General features: G+C 36.2%; 1 protein-coding gene and 1 long non-coding RNA gene across 13 annotated transcripts in view; one reads left to right on the top strand and one right to left on the bottom strand.

The window, feature by feature from the left end:
• SLIT3 (slit guidance ligand 3) overlaps positions 1-13,282 on the bottom strand; it is a 512,565-nt gene that overhangs the window by 297,928 nt on the left and 201,355 nt on the right. The gene's annotated exons all lie outside the window — the stretch shown is intronic.
• The window catches only part of LOC308177622, a 109,724-nt gene that overhangs the window by 23,716 nt on the left and 72,726 nt on the right, over positions 1-13,282 (top strand). The window contains exon 1 of the long non-coding RNA XR_013939274.1: positions 1-13,282. This exon is cut by the window's left edge and continues 23,716 nt beyond it. This is a non-coding gene — a long non-coding RNA (uncharacterized lncRNA).

Below are 13,282 nucleotides of genomic sequence, written 5' to 3'. Positions count from 1 at the left end.
AAACTGTTCTCTAGCAAAACTACAGCAAGAAGGATGCTTTATTCTGGACTGGCTGTGTTAGCGTCTAAAGAGAACTATCACTTTGGGGTGGACTTCTGACTGCTGAAGAAAGCTGGGTTTGGTGGCAGTAACAGATGAAATCATTGCATCAGCACATGAAATCAGCAATCCCATCACCAAACTACATATTTATATCATGGTGGCATTTTTGAGCCTCGGTAAAGGGGAAAGACTCTGCTGTGCTATAAGTACCAAGCAAAAGGGCCCTAATCCAAAACCATCCTCATATAAAGATATACCCTGGTAAGGTAACAATTATTTAGCCCACGAATATTTTTGAGGACTTGAGTTCACTGGCAACCTCCCACATGAACCACCCGTTACAGAAAAGATGTTGAATGGAGAGTAAGACCATAAATTAAGAAACATTTTAACACCTGAAAGGTTAATACTTTTTCTAATAGATTTTGCTTCAATCTATCAGAGAGTTTAAAGGTCAAATTATCTGAATATTTATACAGATATGATTCCTTACACGGACTTGCTAAAAAACGGCAAAGTTTGAGGGAGTCTTGAAATACAGAGGGTCAACAAGACTCCACCTGCAGAAGCTGCAGCATCTCCTTGTGTTCATGTCACTGCCAATGTTCACATTTATTTACTCTTTAATCCAAAACGTGGTAATTCCAATGCAGTAAATTACAAATGGAGAGATCTTTTCAGCACAGACTTTTAAAGTTTAGTCCCATTTGGAGTGCACTAGGTGAAGTTTTAGCTCTGACACGTCGTTTACTCCTGCCACTTAGAGGCACTCATGGTCTTTGAAAAGAGATGTCAAGACATGCAGGTGTTTTCTATTTCACTTTGACATGCAGATTTAAAGAAGAAGAAATGACAAGAATGTCATGGTCTCTGGCGGAAGGTATGGCTTCAAAAGCTGTATTTGTGCTGCCAAAACAGCAGATTTTGGAGAATGTCAATTTTTCTTCTTTATATACAATATAATTATGCTTATTTGCTGAGAACTCAGCTCCAACCATTTTTTTTTCTCTCTGCAAAATTATTATGTCTCTTTGTTATCTATGAAGAAACAGCATTTTTGACACAATATATTGAAAAAGAAGCTATAGAAAGCATAGTGGCCACTTCACTTTCTATCATCAATGTTAAATACATATATATATATATACATATATATATACACATTTGAAGAAAATGGCAACAGTGCAACCATTAAAAAATTACAATGGAACAGGATGTTCAGCTTTTTGCTTTCTGGATCAACAATGTTTGCAAGCTCCTGTAACATCTTCAGCTCCCCATTTTCCTCCTTGCACCCACATACCTTCCAGTTTGACAGCACCATAATGGGTGCATGCTCAGGCAGTGTGGAACTCACCTCATGTATAGCTGTACTCCTTTTTAAGTAGGGTACTTGACCAGAAAATTGGACATCCGAAGGTCTGTTCAATAGATTTTTTTTAAAATAATATATACTTGTAGATAATAATAACGTACACACTATATACACAATATAATGTATGTAAAGGTAAGACAAGGTTTCTAGACAAAGTATTACTATTTAAACCAAGCAGTATAGTCAGGAATGGATGATAATTTGTCTAACACGAAGGAGGTTCTAGGTTCTCAAAAGCCTGTCTACTTCTTCCACCTCTACCATTTACTCTAAAAGTAACAAACTTAGGCATGCCCCCCAAAAAATCATTTAAGAGATTTACTGCCAAGATCACACGTAAGGAAGCACAGCTGTGCCTGGCTGTTGAGCTCCATACAGTCAGTGCAATCTCAACACACCAAAGACCAGATGCCTCAAAATACTGGGGAAGGAGCCACTGGCTCATTACTGTGAGGCACTCCAGGCTCTCCGGAGCTGCCTTCATGCAAACACTGAGCACGCAGCTCCGCTTGGTTTGGAATGTCAAAAAATCTCAGTTTAAATTGATATATATGGCTTCACAAGGCAGAAATTAAGAAATCAGCTGAAACTGTTCAAATAGCTGAGGAAATAGGAAGACAGGCATTTTTATTTGCATATATGAACACTACATGTAGAAAAATTAGAAAGAAAATCCAGGTGTATTTAAAGAGAATTGCAGTGAGCACACAGATCAGTGAGAGAGAAGAATAAAGAGGAGGAGGACAGCTAGGACAGTTCTATGAGGTGTTTAATGTCCCCTACCTTGCCACAGGCATCAGCAGAGTTGAGGAAACTTGCGCATTGAATTTGAATGCAATCATTCAACTTGCAACATCAAAATGTTCACAGTTCTGACCTCGTCAAACCCACCTCCCCCCTCTCTGCTTTGTAGTTGATAAACGGTGATATTTTTTGGTTTACTTTTAGCCTTTTAATGAAAGTAAGAAGAGTTACCCAAAAATCTGCAAAGACACCTTCTGAAAAGTGTCCAGTTATCAAGAAATCGAGAAAAACACTGTGGCTTGGACTAACCAAGCCAAACCTATAAGAGGCAACAGGTGTTGAGAACAAAAAAAAAAAAAGCTTGGCCTCAGTTCCACATGCCTTGATTATTTATTCCTATTTTCTGAATTAGTGTCTGGAGTTGGACAGATAAAGAACCGGGACAGCAGAAAATATAACTGGCTAGTGGTAATGACAGCTGTTATCCATATGCTGACAAAAGGAGGACTTAGTTTCTAGCAACTGGGACCAAAAATTTTTTTTTTTTTTTTTTTTTCTGTGAGTACCTAAGGATAGACAGGCAATAATTAGTGGCCCACTGAATAAAAAGTTTCTTACAGACCCCATAGCAAAAGGAAGTTAAACTTAAATTATACGCTATATATATTTTAATCAGGGATATAAAGGCTGGGGTTTTTTTGTTGTTTTGTTTTTTTTTTTTTTTAAATTAGAAAAAAACCTTTCATATTATGGATTAGATGTTTTAAATATCTTAATATTTGTGCACCCAGGGGAACATGAATATTGTACTGACACAGTCACAACCAATCATGCAATCTAAAGAGCATGCCAAGTCTGGAAGGCATATTGAGCATGTTCTCCGGCAATGATATCATAAAGGTTCCCACAATGGAAAACACATGGCCCCAATTCCTTACATTCCCTAACCGGTACACATGAAGCTTCATTCAACTCTGATCACTTCAGTGACAAAATCAGAAAGAGTCAGGATCTAAAATTAAGAAAACAAGAACTCCAGGTGCCTGAATTTTACACACCAATCCTGCACTTTGATAGATGTATTGAAAAAAAACACACAGGTGTATTCTCAACCTCTAAATAGTGCTAGTCTGAAACTCAGCATAGGATTTGGAGTTCACTGCTGACACAAAAATGTAATACATGATATGGAGTTGTTTATTACCAAGCATGCCTCGGAAGGGATGACATTAAAACAAACTCCTTTCTCCAATATAAATATACATGTTCACTGAAACAAAGAAAAATCTGGCAAAGCATTCTCTAAAAGTGAAGTTACCAGATGTAAGTGCTATTGTAGCTGCTACAGATCCATGGAAGCACTTAATCATGCTGAGAAATAATGCTTCTTCCCAGTGAGCTGAAGTGCTATCTCCTTTGTCTTCCTGTGTGTTGTACACCCTCAGGAGCTATTCATCGTGTCTTCTGCTACTCGTATTTGTTGCAGTTCATATGCTTTCACATTCATCTTTGACAGAGTTTACTGGAATTGTACTGTCAGTAGGGAGCCATATGACATAGAAATGGAGACGTACTTGAAATTCCAGAGAATGAATTCATAACGCCAAACTTTCTGTACCAAGAGTTTGCTTCATCATGTTTTGGAAAAGCTTATTCTAAGAAAACCAACCATGTTTATGAGATATAGGGTTAGGGGACATGGGAAAAAACAAGTTCTTGCTGGCAAAATCTTTATTATGTATAGCAAAAAACTTCAGTGAATGTGGTCAAGCGATATAATTCTTTCTTCCCCTCCTACTGAGAGAAATCACAAGCCTCTCAGAAAGCTTGTAAACACAAATTTTGTCCATGAAATTTACAAAATCCTTTCAGTTCAGACAGCATTGTTTGCTATCTTGACAACAAGAGATCTGATACTTCCACAGGCATTTTATCCAAGTTAAGAAGAAACTTCTCAAGACAACTTATTTAGAGAAAGAAATCAGGGAACACACGTAGTTCACTAACATATAGATTTTATGTATTGATTTTCATGAAGAAATTTTTACTTTCTTTAAATGGAAGTCACAGAATCATTATTCCCACTTTACACATGAGACAAACAGAAATGTGGACAGATGAAATGACTTATTTGGGATAAACACAGAAAAAGATGGACTAAGAATTAAAGCCAAGCTGTCAGAGTATTGGTTCAGTGTGCTGCCCCCAGGTCCAACACCTTATTGATTACAAGGAAGAAAGAAAGAAACATGATTGAAAAAAGAAGTGAGGCTAAACTCTCCACACTATTTCAGCTTTTCTTTAACAAAGAAGGAAAAACTACAAGTTTTACTTGTAGCTTATCTGCAAGTGGTTAGACTTGTATTAAGTACTTGCATATGAAGTGTCATACTACATCATACTAAATAAAAGCTCCCTTTATTAAAAACTTGCAAACAAAATGAAAGTCAAAACCCGAAAAATCACACAGCCAGTGTATCTCAGAATAGTCACTCTAATTTAAAAAATGTGTTATGAAATTTTGGCTGCCCATATGTCACCTTCTATAGAAGGTCCAGACATGCTGAGAACACAGCCACTATTTCCCAATTGCTAAACATACTCTGCAGATACACATATTTTCATGTCATGAAATAAAGGTCTCTTCTTCAGTGACTACAGTGATCCCGAATACCAAATTTATTTTCAGTACCAGAAATGTACAGCACAAGAGAGGACTAAACCAGAACTAACTGGCATGGTGAGCTAATCTGCAGTATCAGCAGCCTGCAATGAAAAAGCTGGTATCTGCAACAAATTAAAATCAAATAGGTGATCTCATGAAAACCTTTAAAACATTCTCAGATCACTCAGAAACCTTTTAGATATGTATCAAAGCTGTACCTTTTACATATTGAGATGTATATATATGGAGTCACTTTGGTCCATCTGGCAGCCTCTGCTCAAAGGATGTGGAGGACCGGGCAAGAATGTGCGTGTGTCTAGACAGAGGTACAGTGTAAAAGCTCCCATTGTGTCTGCCTCCAATTGTGTGGCTCCTGCCAGTTCCATGAGATACTTAGATGGAAATATGTATACATATATACACAAATGAAAAAGTACGTATACATGTCTTGTAGAGATTTATGGAAAAAGATGGCTTTAAAAGTGAAATTTTATTAAAAAAAAAACCAACTTTGTTCTTCCTTGTTATTAAGGAACACACAAGAAAAAAGTATCTTTCCTTGAACTCCAACAGCTCCCTTTTTTTTTCCTCTCTTCTGTTTCTTTCCATGGTTTATATATAGTTACCCATAAGAAAGAAATTGGTATGAAACAGATGCTCACCTTGATATATGGAAACACATTAACAGGACACTTCTCATAGCTGTGCCCCACTGGTGGATGCTGCAGCTTCAAGTATGTTATCACATGTATCAGAGTATTAATCCCTACAAGGAGATTTCTTACTGGTGAATCAAAATGGTGTGTAAATAATAAATGGCAGAGATTTCATCTTCTAGAGACAGAGATTTGTGACCTGTTTTCTCACTTAGCTTTCACTTTTGAAAAAATGGGCACGTGGTTTTATATAACCTGACATTTTTCAAGGAATGTTTGACCCTTGCTTTGGTTGGTCATATCTGACAACCAACAAACAAACACAAGAAAAAACATACTTCAGGGCTTTCTACCCTTAGCAGTCATAGAAAATCAAGTAAAATATATACTTTAGTCATAACAAATCTCTAACAGCAAGATAAAAATACCAACTCAGAGTAAATCCCTATTCTTCAGATGAGTTTGATAAGACGAGGTGGTTTTGAGAAAACTTTTTTTTTGATTGAGAAAGACTAAGATCATTCTTAGTTCCTAAATATCTAAGAAAGATAATTAGACCACATGAAATTTCTTATTTTATCAGACAGTTTCACAGAAGAAAAGAGGAATCCAGCTTTGGAATATACTGTGGATGCAAACACAGAAATGCGTCATTAACTCTGATGCATGAGGCAAACATTAGTGCATCAGCCATATCAGAAGCTAATGACTGTGGATACTCTTCCTGAACCGATTGACATTGGTTCCTAATGGACAGACAGAGGTATAAGATCTGCTCAATTTCTCTTAAAAATTTCTTTATGACAGATGGTATAGCCCTGGTTAACCATTAGTCAATAAAGCATTGAGGAGCCTCTTTTTTATACAGTAACTATTTATCAAAATTGCCAGGTCATTTTAACTTATTAATAACAGCCTAGACATATTCTAGCAAGCTCATTTATACAAAGCATGAGAGTTTCTGTTGTTCAGACACAAAATTACATGCATCTCAAGGCAAGGGAGTTTTCTGATTTAAATTAATGATTCTAACTTTTTTGGTCAATCACCAAGAAAATTCCACCTGAAAAAAAATTTCAAACAAAATTAACTTATTAGGACTGAAAGGGTTTTTCCTTTTCCGGTATGTGATTCGTAAGTCAGAGACACACAGGCTAGGACTGGAACGTCCAAATATGAGCTTCTTCAAAAGAGGACTGCAGCTTGCTATTGTTGCTGAACAAGCTCAGATGACAAAGGTATGTTGTGAAATAAAAATAGGGCTTCTACTGCTTCACAGACTCTTCTCGCACCCAGTAGTAATAAATTGCAAAGTTTAAGGAAGCTAATTGATGCACTAGACAACACAGTATTTAGGAGACAAATGACATCTCGAAGTTAAATATTTTTTAATGTGAGTCTATGGAATAATCTCAATGTAAAGTTTTAAAAATAATCATGTTCGTTTGTTTGATCCAGCACAATTAAGAGTTAGCTAAAGAAATCACATAACATATGAACTAGGAGAATAGAATCAAAACAAAAAATATATTGGTATTAGACACCTTTTCTGTTACATGAAACATTATGCAAGTTCTGAATCTACATTCACCAAATCAGGGTACAAGAATACGATGGCTGACACGAGACCTTGTAAAGCGTGACCTCATTAAGCAAGTACTTTAGGCACTAGTAGAGCTCTATATCAACACAAACAGGACCAAATGTATTTCTCCAGTGGTCTTGAGGTGACCACATCGGGGCAAGTTACATTGCCCTGATTCAAAGCTATTTAGACATGGACAAGACATTATAATCATGAGCTTTGGATACATAATACAACAGAAATATTCACGATCAGGGTCTAGAAAGGCTGGTCAATATGCAAACATCTCTCACAGGGTCTTGCTAGCAGCTTGGTGAAAGTTCCTACATCTAAGCATCCGCAGGAAAAAAATAAATAATTTGTATTTGGCTGTCAACATGTTACGTCTAAAATGTTTCAATCTATTCCAGTTCCAAGATGTGTCTGTTCATAATGTTGGAATAAAATGGAATTAAACCAGTGGCTAATTTTTGTAGTGACCTGTCTAGATTTTACTTTAGATTTATTTAGCATGAACAAGTCACATAATTTATAGTCAACCCAACAGCTTTCCTTGGCAAATTAAAGCTTGTTTCAAGATCCATATTCACACCTTGACATTCACGCTATCTCTTCAGAGCATGTTTGATGAAAATGTCTGTATCGTAAGATTTAGTATGAAAGTTTTTCTTTAAGGATTCAATTTATGTGTTTCTATGAAAGACTGCATTTTATATTAAATTCAGTCCTTGAAATACTGTAAGTACTGTACAGCCGATAGTTTCCACTCTGCAACTTCTAATGTTAAATTAATATTTGTTTAACAAAATGTCTTAAAGGTGTAAGAATTCTCAACTCTATGGTTTAAGTCAGTGATCTAAAGAAAGAGTAGATTTGCAGTATAGTAGTAGGTAAATTACTTTACTAACACAATTTTAATCCCCTGTCTAGCCTATTGCTCTCATGACAGTCATCAGTAGATGTAATATAAAGAAAATAAGTTTGTTTCAACTGTACACTTTACACCATTACCTTTTAAATTAAACCAAGAGTAAGAATATTTTTGTTTTCCCCTTAAATTTGCTGCTGTCTTTAACTGAGACTTGTACTTTTCAAAGTGACACTAATGATTTATAAAAGATATTGATGCAGTAAAACATCTGTGTGCATTAGTTATAGCTACCTGATTTATCGAGATTGTCTCTGTACTACAGAGCAGTCTATAAACATGAACTGGATTTAGCATCAAACAATTAACTGGATTTAGCATTTCAATAGTTTAAAAACATAATTCGAAGGGAACCATTTACATGGACTTACGAGACTAAGACAGACAGCTAATTATAACTAATACTAACAGAGAACAAACAGGACTTACACCCTCTTAAAACAGTTCATTATATTAGTAGGCAAACGAGCATTTACTGATGTCAAAAATAAACTGCTTACTAATCAGAATTCTCTTCGAAAAAGAATAGTCATAGCATGTTTTGCAGATAATATATCTATGAGAATGAAAAAAGCTTAGTAACATGGACAAGTTTACAATTCAGTAATAAAAATCAAAGAGCATGTAACTGTTTTAGGAGGTTAGACCAAAACATCCAAGAATACATCAAACTGATGGGAGCTGCAAGTCTGCAGAAAACAAATCACATAAATCACTAACATTATCCACATACTGAATAGGCTTAAAAAGATGCAGTGCACAGGGGATGCAATGTCCACATAATCACTGTCCAATTTATTACTTCAGTAAAGGAGGAGATCAGAAAATGTAAATGTGACCAATACCACTATTCAAACATGGCTTTCCTCCTACTGAAAACACCATCTAGAATTTATGGGAAACTGTTCTAACAGCTTCAGAAGAACTTTTTCCTTAGATATGGCTAAATTGAGCCACACCATACTAATAGTATTACAGAATATCTGTAGGAAAGACTAACCTCAGCCATCTTAATGTATGTGGAGAAAAAACAAGACCCTAAAATCACAAACTGGAAGCATTCTGACTGGTATTTTGCAGAGGCACAAGGATATTTAGTCCTTCAGATTCCTGTGGAAACAACTGCTTTGGAAAATTATGAAGGAACTCGAACAGATGAAAAAAATCTAGAGCCAGAGAAGGAGTACAAAAACAGTGAGGGAAGTACTTAGTTGGAAAAAGCTTTAGGTAGCTGAAACACCTGTCCCACAGGCGTGATAGTGGCCCACAGTAGATGTCTAGAGAAGACTGTGAACAGGGCATGCATGCAGTGATACATACCGAGCTAATACACAGTCGCCAGTAAGAAACAAGCACAACATTATTGCCCTTGAATGATGTAATTAGACTGAAGAATAAAATGGAATTGGGGGAAACAAAGTGGATTTATTTGGAAAGGATTCTGAAGAGGAAGCTCTTGTGAATACATCTCAACACTCTTATTCCCATCTTTTCCATGTTCTTAGTACAGTCCCTACAATCCTAAACACAAGCAGTAAAAATCAGTATGTGTGAAGCACAGCAAAAATTCTTTAAAAGGCACTGAAAAGCTTTAAGAGTTGGAGTTACAGCTCATTTTAAGGTGGATTTTGGATTTATTCTCTGTATCATCTTCAGTTTATTCAGAACTAACTTAGGTCAGTGAAATAACACCACTGCTAATAGAAAATGGCTAGAACCTCAGCTTTGAAACATTCACGGCAATATGCAGTAACTAAAGCCATGCCAAAAGGTGTATCTTTTGCTTAGATATTTCTGTTTACCACCCAGTCATAATAAATTACCATATATTCGTCCAGTGTAGAATACGTTGTTCTCCCTTCTTTGCACTGGTACAAATCATAAATTTATTTTGAAAGGGATCCAGATGTAAACATTCAACATTTCTGTAGGCAAAATACACTACGACGTATGTTCTTCTTGGCAAATATAACATACAAAAGGTGCCTGGAGATATGCTATACTGATTATGAGATATTATTGTGAGGTTTTATTATCCTTCTAAACAATAAAACAAGAAAAGAAACCAACATAAAAGCAAGCAGTTCTGCACCAGATGTAAGAGTTTAATGCTATCCATCCCTGACTAGCATTTGGAACATGTGCTTCAAATATGAAACTCTTCTAAGTCTCCCCAGGTGAGCAGTTGATCTTATCTTGCATTTTCTGCTTATTTTCAAACAGTGCACAGCACAATCTAGCAGCCGAATGATCTTAAGAACATTAAAATAAATAGCATGGGGGGGAGGAGGAGGGAGGCTTTTTCTTCAACACCACCTTCCTCAAGTAAACATTATATCCAGAAGAGGAATTTCATTGCAGTATCAATCAATCAAACTCAATCTTGACATGGGACAAAAGCATGTGGAAGCGTTTGGAGTTTGTCTTCCCCACTCCCTCTTTCATTTTTAAGAGATCTTTCCATGACCCTTCTTGCAGGTAGAAGAAAATCTTCAGTCAGTCTTAAAACAGAATTTAAAACTACTGTTTGGTCACACATGATGGAAAAGGCCTTCAATGATGTAGTAAAACAGTTGATCTAAAAGATTGGTGCCAAACTCCCCCTCTTCAATAGGTCTGAATAAATTTCTTGCACACATCTAGTTCTAAAATAGAGGTTCTGGAATCTCTGAAGAAGAAGTTTACAACCATAACTTCCTACTGTATTTTTTATAACTAACAAAATGATGTGCCAGTTAATGAAAAAGTGAATGCTTCCAGGAAAACCTGGTAAGGTGGACACTGTCTTTGCTTTCTTCCACAAAGTCTACCTTCAAGGAGGAAAAGCATCTGTGAAAAAATGTTATTTCAGAGTCTCGAATTATTGTTTTCTTTGAAGTGGACATAATGGAGAGTTAAATAAAAATAATGCACATGTAAACAAGTAGTCAATCAACTTTCATTTTTGATAAATTACAAAGATGTTTGTTCTCCTCAGCTGACATCTGTAAAAGCTTGACTGTTAAAAGAAGCATTTAGCTAACTTCAGAAAAATGTGAAGTAAATGTGAAGTATACTGCTACTAAATTCTGCTTTCCAAATGTTTCTTATTTACATTCAAGCTATTAAATATTTATTATAGCAGAAAGCAAGTATTTTAAGTTGTCCTAATTTGGTGTCTTTCAGACTAATGAAAAAATGAAATAATAGGTTGCTTAGATTTTTTTTTATATGAACCTACAACGTCATTGCCAAGAAACAAACGGGCCTCCACCACTTGACAAGGCCTATATACAAAAATATATTTGCCTGATCTTCTGACAACTTGTTGTTTGACAGCTTGCTAAATAAGGAAGAGCAACACTACAATAATAGTTGACAGATGCTGTTTCCACTAACTCTCAATTTCCTTAAACCTTTCCAAAAACACATGCAGAAACTGATCTGCTTGTCTGTCGACTTCGGATTCCAAGCAGTGATGTTCTAATAATGGCCTATCAATTTACACAGGATATTTTTATGTTATTCAAATGCTCAAGAATCACAAATGAGGAAAAAAAAAAACAAACATTTAGCAGAACTACTTGTAGTTTTACTCACAAAACACACTACTTACAAGCAACACCTGTGGGAAGTTTCTAGCATGTAAATTTAAAATTTGAACACAGTGTTAAGTTACACTTGCCAAATAATCAAGTCTCTTCCATTTTCTGGCACCTGGTTATGAGGAAAACCACACCATCCTGTTTATCATTCTGTGCTCACCAGCATCTAATTCACATGTTTTTTTCATTTTATGTGGGCTAGCCATAACAGAGTGAAGGGTAGAAATGCTATTGCTGAAGAACACCTAAACTAGCCAATACATCTGAAACACTGGTGTTGATTTCTTATAAAACTAAGTTCTGCGTCTATTAGTTTTCAAGTTCATAAAACGTATCAAAGTCATGCTCTTCTTAATAATTAATGCCATTTGTGCAAGCTTGCTGACAAAATCTAAAATGTTTGCCTTTAGCAAAGAGTTTTCACCACTCCTATGTAATCTGCCCTTTGAACTGGAGTGCTGGTAGATTTTTTGCTATTTATTGGGAAGCAAAAGCAAGAACAGATCCTAAACTGTATGTTCATGCTTGTAAGCTGTCAACGAGATTTTTTTCTGAGTCATTGGACTTCAGTAGAGAGAGATATGACTAATCTCATCTCAGCTACCTACATTATGGGCATTTAGTAAATAATACCAGTTTGGGGGATCCCAAGAAAAAAAACAAAAAAAACAAAAACAACTCCTTTTTGTACCACTTTTTTTTTTACCACAACATGGAGGTATCTGCTATTTTTGAGCGTCTAAATCTGTAAAGGTCTGAATACTCTAATACAAAGATAGAAAGAAAAGACTGAAAGAGAAGACAGTGAAGTTGTAATGTCATGGTGAGGTTTGTGCCACTCAGTGCAGCCCATTATTGAAAGAGAGCACAAACTGCAGCTGAAGACATGGAGCGGATGATCTTCGTGAAAACCTCTCCACTCAAGCAGCAGTGGTGTGAATTAGTATAACATGAAATAGAGGAGGTTTGAAGTATAATTGCCTTCTCCTCAAGTCTAGGACATACAGACCTACACTACATGAATGTCTCTGAACAAATGATTTTCTCCACCTCACTCACTGATTTGAGTTTTCTTTCTGTATTACCACCATACATAAAAGCTCAGCAGCACCATACATAAAATTCAGTCCCACTTCCCGCCAGGACAGACAACTGTATTCTATGAGAATAAAATAATAACAACAACAACAACTTATAGGAAAAAAATATATTACGGGTGCTCTGACATTCAAAGAAGGCCTGAATTCTACATAGATTTTCCCTGCTGGCACATGAACCAGGACATGGGTTAACAAAGTAAAGATATGCTATGCATTTCCTTTCCAGGCTATCAGAAATACTTTCTTCTGGGGGAAATGTTAATTGTAGCCCAAAGGTAAACAAGGTTTATAGGTAACATGGGGCCTTTGGGAAGGCAGGAAGTCATTCTTAATTTGATCTCTGGCATTCAGAGGTGGTGTGCAGACTACAGCAGAAAATATCTCAGTGCTTACTTAAACCACTAGTTCATAAAATAACGTCTGCAAGACTTAATGCTCTATAGCTGCTCCACAGAACCCTTTTGAAGAGTAACATTTACCACCTGATCTGATCCACGTGGCTCTACTGATATTTCATGAGAAAGCCTGAAGGATATTGTGGTCCACCAGTTACTTGAATCATTAATTTCATTGTGCAAGACTTCAGTGGCCTGGCTGTCACAG

Source organism: Anser brachyrhynchus (assembly GCF_964034855.1).
Source record: "Anser brachyrhynchus genome assembly, chromosome: 14".
In the NCBI taxonomy this organism is placed as follows: Eukaryota; Metazoa; Chordata; class Aves; order Anseriformes; family Anatidae; genus Anser; species Anser brachyrhynchus.
Note: the sequence above shows the minus strand (reverse complement) of the source record. Positions and strands in the feature narration are given on the sequence as shown.